This window comes from Camelus bactrianus, chromosome 9, assembly GCF_048773025.1.
Source record: "Camelus bactrianus isolate YW-2024 breed Bactrian camel chromosome 9, ASM4877302v1, whole genome shotgun sequence".
NCBI classification, from domain to species: Eukaryota; Metazoa; Chordata; class Mammalia; order Artiodactyla; family Camelidae; genus Camelus; species Camelus bactrianus.
The window spans coordinates 63,837,568-63,854,432 of NC_133547.1; positions in this window are offsets into that span (position 1 = coordinate 63,837,568).

Consider the following 16,865-nt stretch of genomic DNA (forward strand, 5'->3'; position numbering starts at 1 on the left):
TATATTTATACAATGGAATACTACTCAGCCATAAAAAGGAATAAAATAATGCCATTTGCAGCAACGTGGATGTACCTAGAGATCATTATTCTAAGTGAAATAAGCCAGAAAGAGAGAAAAATACCATATGATATCACTGAGATGTGGAATCTTTAAAAAAAAAGGGAAAAAGAGGCCACTAATGAACTCATCTACAAAACAGAAAAAGACTTGCATAGTAAACAATCTTATGGTTACCAGGTGAAAGCAGATGAGAAGGGATAAATCTGGGAGTTTGAGATTTGCAAATGTTAGCCCTATATACAAAAATAGATTTAAAAAAGCAAGTTTCTTTGACACAACATTGTAAAATGATTATAAATCAATAAAAAAAAGTTAAAAATAAATAAATAAAAAAGCAAGTTTCTTCTGTATGGCACAGGGAACTATATTCAATATCTTGTAATAAAGTTTACTAAAAAAGAATATGAAAATGAATATATGTATGTATATGCATGAGTTGGACATTGTGCTGTACACCAGAAATTGACACATTATAACTGACTGTACTTCAATTAAAAATATTTAAATCATAATAATGACAAATAATACTTACCAAATCCCTACTAAGTGCCAGGTACTAGTTAAATGTCTTGTATCATGGATCAACATCATGTATTAATATCATATCTTGTATGATATTAATAAAAATGATATTAATGATATTAATAAAAATATCAGTATTTTTTATCCTCACAGTGACTCAAAGTTTATCCTGACATTATCTTCACTTTATCCATAAGAGAATCTCCAACCTTTTCACATATAAGGAAAAGGAAGATTCCAGGTGTTAAGCAGCATACTCAAGGTCACATGACTCAAGTCCCCCATGAGGGAACTGGGGCACAGGAACGATGAATAATGTACCCAGAATCACATGATGAGAAAGTGACGTGCTCAGCTTTGACCTTGGGCAGGCAGGAGCCCTGTCCCTGCTCTCTCCTGGCACTTGTCGTCCAGGCATGATTTGATGGCTGCCAGGGCAGGGGTTCTTAAACCTGACAATGCATCCAAGTCACCTGGTTGAGCCTGTTAGACAAAGATTGTTGGAACCCACCTCCAGGGTTCCTGACTTGGTAGGTCTGGGGCTGAGTGCAATGATAATTTGCATTTCCAACAACCTCCCACGTGATGCTGACGCTGCAGGTTTGGGGGCCACACTTTAAGAGCCATTGTTAATTAGAACTCAGAGCCTGAGTTAGAGTCACAGAAAAGTGGTCTGGGTCCCAGATCCAGCAATTGGTAGTTGCATCACTTAATCCCTCCTAGCTTCGGTTTCCTTATCTGCCCAGCAGGGGTCTGAGTCATTACAGTCTTACTGAGTATATAAATAGTCATTAAGAGGATGCAGTTAATAAAACCTATCTCCTAGTGCTGTTATGAAGATTAAATAAAATACCAAGTATAAAATACCTAGTAAGTAGCCTGGAACACAGTAATAGCTCTCATATGGTGGTAAATAAATAAACTTGTCACAAAATTATTAATCCTTCCTATGTACACAGCATGGGGGGTAGAGAGAGAGAGATGAAGCCACATTTCCTGTCTGGGACAAGTAAACATGAGGACTGAAAAAAACTCAAGAAAAAGCACAGGGGCATATGCAGATGCACACACAAACGCCAGGGCACACACACACATGTACACACACACACACACACACACACGACTCCTCCAAACAGTACAAATACAAAGCAAATCGTGACTGTGCCCACCGGGGGCCTGCAGAGCACTGAGAGCCCTGGAGAATGAGCACAGACTTTCGGCTGGGGAAATTAGGAGCAGTTCATGGAGACAGGACCATTGCAGCTGGCTCTGAAAGTATGCAGGCAGGCAATTATATTTCTTACTTTAAAAAAAGAAAATATGCAAGAAAGATTCAGTGCCGACTATGTGCCGGGCACTGTGTTTGGCATTTTGCATTTCATCGTCATAATCCTCAGCTGGCTGGAGGCTGGGCATTATTCTTCCTCTTGCAGGGTGAACAAACAGGTCTGGGATGATTAAGCAATTTGCCTTAAGTAGAGGGTGTGTGTGTGTGTGTGTGTGTGTGTGTGTGTGTGTGTGTGTGTGTGTGTGTGTGTGTGTGTGTGTGTGTAAGAGACACCTGGGTATTGAGGGTAAGGGTGGGGTGGGCAGGAAGGCTTGTTTTCTGGTACTTAAGCCCCAGGGAGTGATCCCGTCATTCTGCCCCATGATTTCCTCTAGTGGAGTGTTAGCAAGCTGAGTTCTGAAACTTCAAATTCACAAGCCCCTCGCTTTAAAGCATGTCCCCGGAGGAAGGCAGAGAAGATGTAAATACACATACCAAAATGAGCTTGGAACATCTGAAGCAAAGCTGGGCGAGTTCCAGGGCATCTTGATGAGACGCTGTCTGGAGCCCCCGGGGGGACAGCTGCCTCCTTTGATGACCCCCCTCCCCGCCCCCGCCCCAGCTCAGCAGGAGTCTCCCTCTGCAACCACCCGGGCCTCTCCACTTCCTTCTTCAGAACATGCAAGCTCTCCGCGGCTCATCTAAGCAATCATGTGTAGGGGAGGTCGCGCTTTTCTCCAAATCCACCCAGAACACGCCTGTGCCTCTGAAAGAGGAGTTCCAGGTGTGTCTCTCTTTTGCAAATAATACACTGTGCAAGAGGAGTGATGAGGTTGTTCACCGTGGACGCAGGAATAATTCATTTGGGTCCCCCCCCCACCCCGATCTGTTCACAGAACACATCCACTAGTCATTGTGAGAGATGCAGCGTATGACTTGTAGGATACCTGATCTCTTTAAGAACAGTTATGCTTACTTCCTCAGATGCCAGACTGCTAGTTACTTAACCCAAATTTCGTCCTAAAATTACATATAAATGAGAAGGGCTTGAGATAGGTAGGAATGGCTTTCAGCAAAGCCCTTAAACACACACACACACACACACACACACTCACTTACACACACATTTTAGAACTCAGTATCCATGGGCTCTAACTTTCAACATGTCTTTAGTAAGCCTTCTTCTATGGTTTTCAACTATAGGAGACAATGAGAAAGGTCTTGGCCCAGGGAAGGTGATAAAGCAGGTCACTTGCTAGTTTAAGGAAGGATCCTAATGCAAAAAACCAGGAACCCTGTCCTCCAAAACAGTCACACGAATGACCAGCAATAAAGAAATAAGCAGGTGGCAGTCTCGGGTAGGGAAACTCTGCAACTGGTGTTCACATTGGCAAAAGACAGAACTGGCAGGCTAAGAGGTGAGGGGGATGTGAGCCTGGCTGAGCCGGTACCCACAGGCCTTGGAACAGCATCTCCGACTCAGGAAGTGAGATCCACTTCCTTGTGAGGCTGTGGTTTGGGATGGAACTATCAGGAGAGGAGATGAGTCACCAAGGAACAGAAGGGCAGATCGCCCTCCACGCACAACACAAGTGGGCTTCCCAAAAGGCAACGTAATGTCTTCCCTGGCAGAAGAATGCAACTTAATCCACATCTCCATGACCGTGAACCTGGAAGAATATCTTTCCACTTGGAATGGTATGAGCTGTTTGGCTATGTCTAAAAACAGCAGCATGAGTCAGGGACCAGGGCTTCCTTGGGGTTACTCAGGTCTCCGGATTCTTAGAGCCTCTTCTGTAGGAGTACTCCTCTGATAGGGTGCAGACTTCTATTCCCTGCTATGGGTAAGAGATCCGAGACCTTCCATTTGTTTATTTTTGCTGCTGTTTGCAACAGGGACAGTTCTGAATCCTGGCAGAGGCAGACTGTCTAGACTTCAGTAGGATCGACCAGAGGATTGAGAGATAAAGAGAAACAGACAATTGTGTGTTGGTGCTCAGCTCCAGGGAATGCAATTCTAACTTCAGAGTTTGGGACCAGAGCTCTTCAAAATTCTACATTTCAAATTCCGATATTCCATGGCTCCCTAATTCAGACATCACCAAGTGAGAGAAACCTCTGCCATCAAGGCAAGGAAAAACTGAGCTTCCCTCAGAAAACTGGTTCTTCTTTTCTTCTGTCTCCCCAACCCCTCTCTTCTGTTGTGTTATAGAAATTGAGAATCACGTAGGCAACCACACTTCCTACTTTGTTTTGGCCGCCAGGAAGCTTAAGTGAAAATCTGGCCGACAGTTAGTGATTTATAAAGCCATGCAGAATACTTACATAGTGACTACTGCTTCTGTCTGAGTATCAACCCTTCGATGATAACAGACTCATTTACCAGAGTACACAGATAGGTATTAGAATGTGACTGGTTTGACAGTAATAGAAGTCCGCCTAGCAAGAGAGATTTGTCCAGGTATGTCCATGGGACCCAAGCTGGGACAATCAGAGTCCTACTCTAAGATTTTTTCCACCAACTGGTAGAGAAATGCATGCTTTCTTATAAGCCAAACCACCTCACCTCCTTTACACAGTGGAAAAATAAGGACTCAGTGCACAGAAAAACAGATGAGAAACCTACAGAGAGGGTCCTGACAGTGTTCAGGAGCTAATTCAACCTCAAGGCATTTCCCCCATTCCTCACGACTGCAGGATTTTATAACGCAGCAATTAGCTGCTTGCTGGTCCTCAGTAGCTCAAAGCTGGATTTCCTCACTTGCAACCAGAACACGAAGATGGGATCATTCTCCCTGCCTTTCATATTTCCCCTTCATCTTGATTCCTTCAATTATTTGCTCTTTTCCTTTCGTATTACACGTAATTTTCTGAACTGCCGCAAATTCTCTGTGAAGAGTGGCAAAGGATAAACATGTACATAGTACCAAATAATTTCAAATACAGTACTTTTTCTTTCTGCCAAAACTGTTGATAATGGTAGCCTGTGACATTAAGGAAAGGTTAACCTGCTTTCTGTATTTTCTGTTTCAGAAAGTAAAGAGGTATGTGATACGTTATAATAATGGTTCCCCTTTGAAATAATTAAATTCGGCCATTTCCAGTGGGGTAAATGCTATGTCTCAAGTTATCTGGGAAATTCACTATGTGGAAAAGTACACCCCCTGATTTGACCAGATACAAGCAGTATCACCGTGTTAAAAATATATATTTAAAAGTGACAACTCACAGGACAACCAAAAGTGACTTGTAGCTGTTATTTTAGTGTTGGTATCATTTTTAGAAACAATTGTCTAGGCTACAGAGACTCCCGAAAGCAAAAGAATATTGCATCTCAGACTCTCATTTCCCAGAGACCACTGTGCATGACGAGTTTGTGTACGTGCCTCTGTGGACCTTGCCTACTCAAGTAAGTACCTCTGCGCAGGGATGTCTTGTTTGATGGAGGAAAGTAAATGATAATAGGACCTGTTTCTTTGGCGATCAACAGCTTAAAATACAAAATCTTTCTGGTTTTCATTTTAAATTACATCCTTTTATAAAGAAGTCATCTTGAAGGTGCACTTATTCAGAAAGTAAACGCTGCAACTGAGCCAACTTGCTAATGGGCACACAGTGATTATATTGTCACACCTCCGAGGTGAGCCTGGTGACAGGGGGTATTTAATGGGGCTGAAGAGGAAAGAAGGGTTATGGTGGCTGTATTTGTCCAGTGGACAATCTGGTTTTGGCATAAACTTCAAATTGGGTTAACTCTTCCCTCAGAAGAGGATCTAAAATGCCCCTTCTTAAGCCACAGTGGTCAGAATGAATGGACGCTTCCCTCCCCAACATGTGCACCACCGCCATCACCACCAGGACCAACTGGAGGGAGAGTATAGAACAAGTGAAGTGTTCAGGTTAGCAAAACAGAGAGCTCCGTCTGATCAGGCAAAGAAGCACAGCCAGCAGTAGGCAGAGCATCTTGTATGGAAGCAGGAACTGATGGAGATGCATCCTTACTGATGTAAAGCGACGTCAGACCAAAGGACGGGGTGGTTCAGCACTCATGGCACAGAGTGATACACACACACACAGAGTATGGATTTTTCCAAGGGGGCCAGTCCCATCAAACACAGCGGGCAAGGGTTTCTATCAGCACTTCTGGGAGGAAGAATTAGAGGCCAAGATCAGAACTCCTTGTCTGCCTAGATCCAAGAGCCCTTTATTTAATTCCACCCATCTTGTTCGAGAGCTAAAGATGCTTTGTCTCCATGTGTGCATATTTTACAAAGTTCTCAGTACAGAATGCAGGTTCAGTCATGCTGAACAAGACAAGCCATCACAAAAAGTGTGGTGAAGAACACGGCCTCTGCATTTGGACCGGCCAGTTCTGCCCCTGTGCAACCTTGACAAGTGCCTTAACCTTTAAAAGGTTTCAAGTTCTCCACATTTAAAACAGAGATATTAACATTACCCATTAGAGTTGTGAGGAGTTATGAGATTATATGCATGTAAGGGGCTTGGTTCAATGCCTGGCACATATAAATGTTCAATAAATGCGGGCTATGATGATTTTATTATCATCATAATCATTACCAGTATTGTTAACAGGATTATCATGTTCATAAATCCCTTAAAGGACTCTATCCTTCTTATAGATCTTGAGGTAGGAAGGATGGAAAGAGTAAAGGTGGAAGGGAAGGAAGAAAGGACAGAATAATAGGGCAGAAGAAAGGAAGGAGGGAATAAATAAGAAAGATGGAAGGAAAGAAGAAGGAAAGAACTAATGAAGAAACGATCTAATCAGGACTGGGAAACCCTGTCTATGTATAACAATTCAGGTTCAGAGGACCAGAAGAAGACAGAGCATTCAGGGAACCTTTTGTGTGACCGTCCACTGTGGGCGGTTTCTATCTGGAGATATTAAGCATTAGAATCTCTCTCATGTGTTCAGCTCTCAGAAGGCACACTAGGGCATGCATGGCCCAGGTCAGTGAAGATGGGAAGAGCATGGAGACCCATGCAGATTCTGGGGCTGACTCTCACAGTAGTTCAATCACTAGCATATGGAGTCAGCACACTGAATTCAGGCTTAGCCAGTGTAAATGTCTGAGCTTGTTTCGGCTGATAGGAAGGTAATGGAGAAGGGATGCCCAGACAGCTATGACCACCACGGTCAGAGAAAGGAGAGGCAATTAAGTAGGGACCCAGGAAGGAAGCAAAATCCCCAGAGCAAGGATGAAGCTCCAGCCCAGCAAGGAAGTAGAGAACCCCTCTATGAGGAACCCCACTACAAAGCAGAGATAGGGGGGCCTTAATCTTGAGTGTGGATTTGAAATTTTACATGAATCAAACCACTTTTCACCTCTTCTTGCAAGCCTCCAAAAACTTCCCAGTGCAGATAATACGAATCCCAGCACCCTGATATGGATGGCAGATGCCTAACTGATCTGGGTCCTGTTCACTCTCCCAGCTTCAACGTCTCCACCCGTTCCAGTTCCCCAAACATGCCAAGCTCCCTCTTATCTTCAGGCCTTTGCATTTCCTTTTGCTTCTCACTGGAAGGTACTTCTGCCGATCCCGACATGACTAGCTTTGCCTCATCACTCAGATCTCAACTCCAAAGTCATCTCCTTATGGACACCCTCCACTAGGGCGTTACCCTCTACAGTATCACCATGCTTACTCCATTCACAGAATGAATCACACTAAAAAACCTCCTTGTTCATGTACTTCTTTACTGTTTATTAGCTGTCTCTCTTCCATGGTCTCCAAGAGCCATGTCTATCTTGCTGCCTTCCACACTGCTGTCTCCCCAGCACCAAGCACAAGGTCTGGCAGGAGGTAGGTGCTCCAGAAATAATCTGCTGTACAGGTGGATGAAGGGCCCTAGGGTAGAACACAACACCCTAGACCTTACCTGCCGTTAACCTTGCAAGGTCAGTGCTGTAGCCTGGTCAGGATTTCCCACCTCACCGGGGCTAACTGGAGTCACAGTAAGTCTGTTCTCAGTTTGGCTACATGTTGCAACTTAAGAACATATGGATGGCTGGTGAGGAGAAGAATTAGAGGATTACATTATTGTTGCTTGAGGACAAAGGTATGAGCAGGGGTGGCATCAGTGAAGGGCGTGGCATGCAGAGTACAGGAGATAACTCAGCTTCTTTTCTACCTTGAGCAAAGAATAGAGGAATTTCTCTTTCTATGACACCATGGAGAGCCATGCTGCCAAATTCAAAGAGTGGAATGAGGCCACTGCCCACTAATTTACATATGATGTCCAGAAGGGAGACTGCATCATTTGGAACACTCTATAAAAATAGTTTTAGAAATACATTGATGCTGTTTGATAATGCCATACTGAATTCCTTTTGATACCACATAATACTCACAGAAGAACTTTTTAAAGCTCAATTTTAATGCCTAAGATGCCAGTTTGCAAACTAGCTTCAACTCTATTCTGATTTAAAAAAAAAACTTAGATGAGAATTTAGGATTTGAGAAATATGGTTCCCAGTCACAGAGAAGAGCTATAAAAATGGAAAACACGTGGGGTAAATAATATACACTGTGGAAAAGGCAAAATATGTGAAAAACTTATATCTGTACTTTTGTTTTTGCTGTGCAGTTTACACAAATCACTGCCTAAGCATTAATATTTATACTCTGAAGCATCTTTTCTACCATGCCCATCAAACTGTCACATAATCAGGGTAGTCAGTATATCACATAGCACAGGGGAGAGCAACTTGCCAGCCTCCGTTCCTGTAAATATTTTTCTTTTGTGCTGGATTAAGATTATCCTCATGGTAGGGGTCCTTGTGGAAGTGAAGTTTGCCAACATATTTTATGACTAAAAAGATATGGACACTTCAAGTTTCCACAAAGTTGGCGTTTATGTTCTGCATGAGAGAGACCTTTCTGACCTAGTCCCTGAAGTTTCTGAAGTTTATTCTTCCTGAATTTATTTTTAAGCTAAAGAGAGGTCCATTTTCTGCAGAGAGATATTTTTCTTGGCAGAAAACACAAATACCAAATTCATTCTTGGGTTATGGCTTGTTTGAAAGTACCCCCGCTGCCTCTTAAACTTCCTGAAGAGATTACCTGCTCTTGTACTGTCCCTGCTCAGAAAAACTGTAGGACTGCTTAACATCTAAAAACATGGGGAAAGCTATTTTGGCCCAGTGTCCAAAAGTCTGCATGTTCTGACCTCAACCGTCCTCTACCATGATGTTTATTTCTCAGTGCTTCCCTTCTGCATGGGCGGTGCTGGTGTGGCAGAAACAGCACCAAGGCTGGAGTCAGGCAGACCTGGATTTGCAGCTTCCTTTTGCTCCTTCTTCTGTGCCTGACTTTGCCTATTTCAAATTTAACTGCAAAATTTGAATCATAATGAGTAGTCAGTACAGCAAGTGGTGAAGCACCCGGGCTCTAGAAAAAGACTATTTGAATTTAAATGCTGATTCTTATGCTTTGTTATATGGGACTTGGCACTTTGATTCTTCTAAGCTTCAGTTACCTCATCTGTAAAATGGGGATGAATAAGAATACCTATTTTCACAGTTTGATGAGAGAAGTATATGTATGTCAGCTAGCTATTACAAGTCAACAGCTTAAAATAAAAGCCCTTTATTAGCTTATTGTCTATGGGCAGTTCTGTTTTAGCTGGGCTCAGTTGTGCATGTCTGGTCAGCTACAGATGGGTAGGGAGCTTTGCTGATCTTCACTATGTCCTTTCATATTTGAGAGTTAGATAGCTCAAAATTAGTCTAGTATGATCTTGGCTGGAACAGCTCGGTTCTCTTCTACACGGTATCTTATTCTCCAGCAGGTTCTCTCTGGACTTGCTCTCCTAGTGGTTGGGGAGAGTTGAGAGAGAGAGAGAGACAAGGAGAGAGAGAGAGATTCAAAGCCTATTGAGGCCTAGGCTCTGACCCAGTATAACATCATTTCTGCCATAAAGAAAGCCCAAAGTCAGAAGGAACAGGGGTTTCAGAGTTGCAGAAAGGGACCTGGGTACTGGGAGGCCAATGACTGGGGCCAAAGTTATGATCAACTTAGCACAGAGTACAAAGCACCTAGCATAAAGATGATGAGACAGCAACTGCTGGGTAAAAGCTAGCTCTCATGAAGGACTGAATATCTCCTGATAGTATCATTGTGAGGATTACAACCCAAAGAGACAACTGTGAGTACACTGCACTGTCTACCGTGGGATGTGCGATTAAACAGTGGCAGTGACGCCCCGCCTGTATCTAGACCGGCAGTACCCTATGTCCTGTTCTTTCCCCACGTCTTTGCTGCGGATGTCTGTACAGCCTCGGTTGCCCTTTCTGTGCCTTCAAGCTCTTGCTCCTGATTGTTCCCGCTCCCTGGTGAGAGCATCCATCCAATGACCCTGCAGAGCCCTTTACCTTCACATTCTGTCATCCAGTCTTTTCCTCCTTAGATTTTGGTTATTTAGGTTAATGCATTATCTCCCTGCTAATTCTACTGCCTCCTTGAGAAAGGAGACATTTAGGAATCATACGTTTTCTTTCTTTCCACGCCTAGGTACTAGACAAATTTGGGAGTTGGGGTAGGGGAGAGAGAATGTAGGGGAAAACTAAATTGCATTTTATTTCCTGGCTTTAGGAATGTTGGCTAATCCATTAATATATTAAATTATTTTTGCACCAAGAGCTCCATGGTCCACTTGCAGAGATAGAAAGACTTATAATTAATTCCATACTTTATTTTCTCTCAGTATGGTTGGCTGTTTATGTTTGAAATTTTACCATTAGAACTTTGTTCCCGGTGCTTAAGGCATGATTACTCCTTAAAATGGCTCATCTATAAATTACTTTTATGATAATTGATGCAGAGTTTCAGATGAGGTGTTTACATATACTAATTTATGTCTAATAACTCTCTTATGCAGATGTCAGCTCATCTCTTAATCCTGCTGTTTCTCTCAGTCTTAACCTGAATCCACTGGTATCTGTAGGACTAGGCAACTGTTTACATTCCCCAGAAATCATTACTTTATGTCCAAAGCCCTAGAGAGTCATGTCTGTTTTACTTAGCATCCCTGAGAAGGAAGGGCTGTAACATTGCCTGGCACCCCACACAGAGCAGCTTTTAAAATTCCCTTTCACTGGGTCCCTTCTCCTCGGTCCAGGCAGCCAACCTGCTATTCTCAGCTCGCCTTCTCCCAGGTGGTAGCCTTACCCAGACTTCACTGTGCTTTCTATACCTTTCACCTCTTTACTTTTCTCCAGAGTCAAAAGTAAACCAACACCCACCCTGAGGGGAGGAGTTAGGACTAGTCATATAACTTTCTTGTCATCCTACAGGCTAAATTTTCATGCTTTGCAAAACCATTCATTTCCAGGCTGTCAGAGAGTTTTATATTATGCCTTCTGGTTTTGGGGGGATGTCATGCTGGTGCTAATTCAGGGCTTTATTTTTTAATATCAATGTTAGATTTACTTTACTCTGCCAATGTCTCCGGAGGAAAGGCAGTGGATAAATACAAAGTATCATTATTAACTATTATTACTTTGATGTGTAAAACATAATTTATTCCTGACAGTTTGGTCGGTTGGAATTAGATGACATTTAAATATTTCAGGCCAGCTTTCAATACCTGTGATTTTTGCTCATGCTTTTGAAGTTTTCAATGTTTAGAGCCCGAGTGAAGCAGGAAAACTATTCTATAGAGGCAGAGCATGCTGGGGTGCAAACTGCATGGGTTTACCTAGATTAAGTTTTAAATTCTACTATCCAAGCTCTGGATGGAGAGGGTCTAAGTGGCAGCCTCTGCAGACAAAGTGGGCTGTCCTTGGCCTCACAATGAGCACCAGCATGAAATAGCTAATTAAAAAAAAAAAAATGATGAACTTTGTTTGAATAACAAAATCAATGGAGAAGAAAAAAGATAGGTGAACCACCTTCTATAAAAAGGACCACAGCTGAAGTTCTGTGCCACACAGGGTATTGCATGTGAATGAGGCACTGAGACAGCATAGCATTTCCCCAGGAGAGGCAAAGCCGTTCAAAGATTCAGGCGGGGGGAGGAGAGATCTGAGCATGATGATGACGGCAGGAAAATGGCTGCCTTCAATCACGCGAAGGGCAGGGGGGAAAGGGTGATAGGACTGCTCTTCTCTTCCAAAGGGCAGAGAGGAACCCGTGGGAAGGTTGTTCCACAGAAGTAAATTGGGGCTGCATAAAAAAGAAATTCCTGGAGACAAGAATAACTGAACAGTGGGTGTGCCTTCTTTACAACCTTGGGATCGCTCTGTTTACTGAACGTTGAGCGGGGATGATTTTATTCACCATCTCAGAGGCGGGCGATGAAATGACTGAACTGGGGTGTGAGCATGGATGATTCAGTCCACTGTAAAATCTCAGTTTTAGAACTCCTCCTTGGGGAGGGTCTGGAGAGGGTTGAGTCTGGTGCTCGGGCTTAAGTGAAGATCAGGGGTCCACAGGCAGAGGACGTGCGAGGGGAGAGAGGCTGCAAGAGCAAAGGCTGTGAGTGAGAGTGAGTTCTCCCGCGAGCGTGAGGAGACTGATAAAACCAGCCTGTGTGGAGGGCAAAGTTGATGGCGAGGACAGCGGGAGGTAAGCCTTGGTGTACAGCATGGGGCCTCACGCAGCCAGGGTGCCCTCAGATTTATTCTTGATTCTACAGGTTAACAGAGAGTGCTTGACAACTTTTGAATCAGTAGGTTGGGAGAGGTTGGGGAAACATATATTTGGAACACTGTTTTAAGGGAGATGATGAAGTTGTAAAATGAATTGAAATGTGAAGTGTGACAGAAAGATGGGAAAATATTAAATTACGTAAAATGAAGATGCAGTTCACATTTCTGGCCCACCCAGGAGAGGCGGTCACGACTCTCTACAATACACTGTATTAACCTATTTTTCACGCCTCTCTTTCACACCATGAGCTTGAGGTTAGCAGAGCCTCTGTTCCACTTACCACTCTATCTGGTCCTTAATATGTGCTGAGTAAACATTCCGGGTGCAGTGAGGAGAGCATGTGCATCTGGCAAAGACTAGCACACATGAAAACATGGAGAAATAATTTTAGGATTATGGACATATGCCATTTGAAGAGACTCCTGTTCGTGGTTCTGATCTTCTGATGGGAACTACCCTCCACCTTTAACCCATATTTATTTATTCACAAACAACGTGAGCCCTCCCTTTTCCAGAAAGGGGGTAAGATGTTTCATTTTGGTTTTGTTTTACAACAAAAGATATGCCTAAAAGGGGACTGAAAACAGAACACGGTAACTAAAGAGGGTGTCAAAAACAGCCCTGTCTTGAAAGGCAGGCTCACCCCCACTGTACAGCTAAGACAGGCTGTGGTCACAGTTGTTTGTTTAGGTCAAGTCATCGATCTTCCCTTGCAGGAAATCATAGCCAGAAAAGGAGAACTGTAGTCAAATGGGAACTGGAAAATTTGTATAGCAGATGTCCAGCTGACCAGCCACATTTTCAAAGGCAGGTGAGGTGGCTGGTGACGAACTATCTCCTTCTGCTCATGAGAATGGAAACAAGTGCTGTATGTGAAAATGGTGATTGGCTGTTCCACTCTCCTCGGGCACCTTCAAGTTGAAGGACTCTCTGGAAGACTAAGTCCTCTGTCCATTTGCCTGGCCGTATATACCAAAGACCTTAGCCTTTCTGTGGCCTGGAGAAGCACCTCTGAAATTTAATTGTCCTTGTCAGACGCCTCATTAGAAGGCTGGATCATCCACTGGGCTTCCCTTAGGTTCAGCGTCAAGTGTGAATCACGGCAAAGTCTTTTAGATGACCCTATGTGGGGGAACACATGTTGCAGAAGGAATAAGGATTTGCAGCCAGACACTCCTGGGTTTAACTTGTACCTTCACCACCGTATGACCATGGAAATTCTTTTAATCTCTGTGACCTTCAATCATCTGATCTCTTCAATAAGAACAGCGTTACCCTTCAAGCACATACGAGCGCTGGGACAGAAGCTGATTTTCAGTAGGGCTCCAATAATTATCGGACATTTACAATTCAACATGCTCATACAGCACGTGGGGGGAGGGGCGGGTACAAACACGCACGCACGCACTCCTGGGCTTTTCATAGCATACCCATTTTTCACTCCTTTCACAAACATCTTACCACTCGAGTGACTTAACCAAAGGTCATACAAACAAGCAAAGGCAGGATGAGAACAAGGAGCTCAGGTTTCATGACAGACAGGCCTGCGCTTTTCCCACCGACTACCCTTCTCTGGAAGCTATGTGACAGCCAAGGCCATGAGAATCTGGATGCTGGATTCTCAACGTTTTCTTCACGGAGAGCATTACATTCACGAACTTCTCCTCCAAGAGTCCAAAGTGAGTAACAGTAAACCTCATCCTAAATGAGGGAAAAATCTAACCAACAGCCAGATTTCCAAGAGTATATATCTCTTATGCTGTTCTTGAGAGAACTGATCCATTTCATCATGGATAAAGTACGTTATTTTAAAATCACAAAGGCAGCAACAAGTCACCAGACGGACGAATGAGCAGACGTTTAGTTTAGGTTAATATGAACATCTTATAATGAGTGGAATCATAGGGGAGTAGGAAAAATCAGGTCAATCTGGGTTTAAATCTAGAGCCTGTTGCACAAATCTGACAAAATTACATAATTCACCCAAGCCTCAGTTTTCTCATCAGCAAAATGGGTATACAAAACCTAATTTAAAATTTGGATGCAATAGGAGACAGCACACATTATCTATCAGGCAACCAGTAACTGACACATAAAAGTAAAGACATTTTACTATTCTGCCTGTGCAAGATGTTGCTACAAACTCAATTGCTGATAACTTTTTTTGCAGAAGAAATCCACCTGCTGTGAAGGCAGCCTTTATTAGGAAGTCAAGTCCAGTCACCAATTTTACACAGACTTCAAAAGTAAAGAGCCAATGACAACCCCAAACTACTCAATATCTTTGGCATTTCTGGCGTCAAGGCCCAGCCAGGGCTGTGATTGATGATGTCAGTGAAGTCTCCCACCGTATTCTTCACTTTTCAGATTAAGACCACATGAGACAAACAAACCAATTGATTAATAAGCAAGAAGAGAGGAAAATAATGTCCTGGAAGCCCCAGGAGGCCCAGGAGGCTGGGGTGGCTCCAAGCCCCAGGCGGGTACTATAGGAGGGGGCAGCCCCTTCCCCCCACTCGTGAGCTCGCGTGGCTGCTGGCTCAGTGCGCGGGGCTGCTGTTTCTCTGCATCACAGAAATTACACCAGGGTTTGACAGATCCCTGTACATCCCTCCCTGAAAGTGGATTCATAAACATCACCCTTTTTGAAGGGAATTTTGAAGATAGTTCTTTTTTGTGATCATACATCAAAGCAAGGATGGCATCTCTCTTGTTCTTAAGTGAACTGCTATTAGTCTTACAAACTAAACCGGTGGAGGGGCTTAGTGGGTGAATTAACATTTCATTTTCAAGGGGTAAGAAAACGACAGCTTTGCCGACCATACAGGTTCACTGTCTGCAAGAAAGGTAAGTGGGCCTGGGATCTCTTTCATGGCCGGGCCTGCCAGGGCTCCACAAAGCTGATTTTAAGTTAATATTAGGGCACTCTGGAAGACTTCGCCCTTCCCCCAATGGAGTGGAGCACTGAGATCACAGTGGTTACTCTTGTGCTTGAGATCCTGCCTGTCTCATACATGAAACAGGAAACATCTAGACATGATCGGATGAAAAAATGGGGATTAGCGTTTTGGGGTGTCCCACACGACGAGGCTATTCCAGCTCTTAGCTATATGGCCTGATGCAAGTAGCTTCACCTCCTTGGGCTTCACTTTTCGTCTGTATATTGTGGGACTGTTGATAACATCTTTAAAATGCCGTGGAAGTCACATACAGTATGCTCGTAAGATCCAGTTTCCCCTGCCTGTGAGAAGGTGATATGGACTGAACTGTGTACTCCCCCAAATTCATATGTTGCAGTCCTAACTCCCATCACCTCTAAACATGACCTTACTTGGACATAGGGTCTTCACAGAGATAGTTAAGTTAACATGAGGTCATTAGAGTGGGTCCTAATCCGGTTTGACTGGTATCCTTGCAAGCTGAGGAAATTTGGACAGAGATACACGTGGAAGGAAGACAATGAGAAGACACAGGGAGAATGTCATGTGAGCATGAAGACGGCCACCTACAAGCCAAGGAGAGAGGCCTGGAGCAGACCTTTCCCTCACAGCCCTGAGAAGGAATCAACCTTGCCAACACTCTCATTTTGAGCATCAACCCTCCAGAACTGTGAGACAATACATTTCTGCTGTTCAGGCCATGAAGTTTGTGGTACTTTGTTATGGCCATGCTAGCAAACTAATACAGGAGGGCTGCCGGATGCTGGCTCTCCTTCTAAGAGGGGTGACTAAGAGGAGGAGTGGGGCCTGCAGTTCAACAGGACTCTCTCTCTCCAACCAAAATCCTCCCCAGAAATGACTGGCCCTTCCTAACTCAGGTTAGCATCTAATTATCTCAATAATACAGTTGCCATGACAACTGGATATAAAGTTTAGTTCCAGAATTTGAATCTAACATGCTAAAATCTCCACAGGATATTTTCTTTGACTAAGAGTAAATTAAGCAAAGCACACACATGCATACACAGCACAGTTTCTCGAAAACATTTTAAAAAAGGGCCTACAGCTTCTGACTCATCCCCCAAGGGTTGAAGAATAGGAGACATTTATTGCCGTTAACCATCTCTGCATTCAACTGACATTTATTCATTCAATTGGCATTTACTGAGCAACTACTATGTGCCAAGCACAGAAGGAGAACTCTTGGCAGACTAACTGCTCCCATCAGAGAAAGCTTGAGATTGTCTGAATGTCTGGACTGAAGAATGGCTTATTTGCTTGTGGTGAGTTAGAGAACAGCATGGGCTTCATGAGCAGAGGGGCTGTGCCTCGCCCCTCCATCCCTTCCTCCTCTGTGATGTGTCCTAGTTGCAAGCACCTTGCAGATGCTTAACAAATAA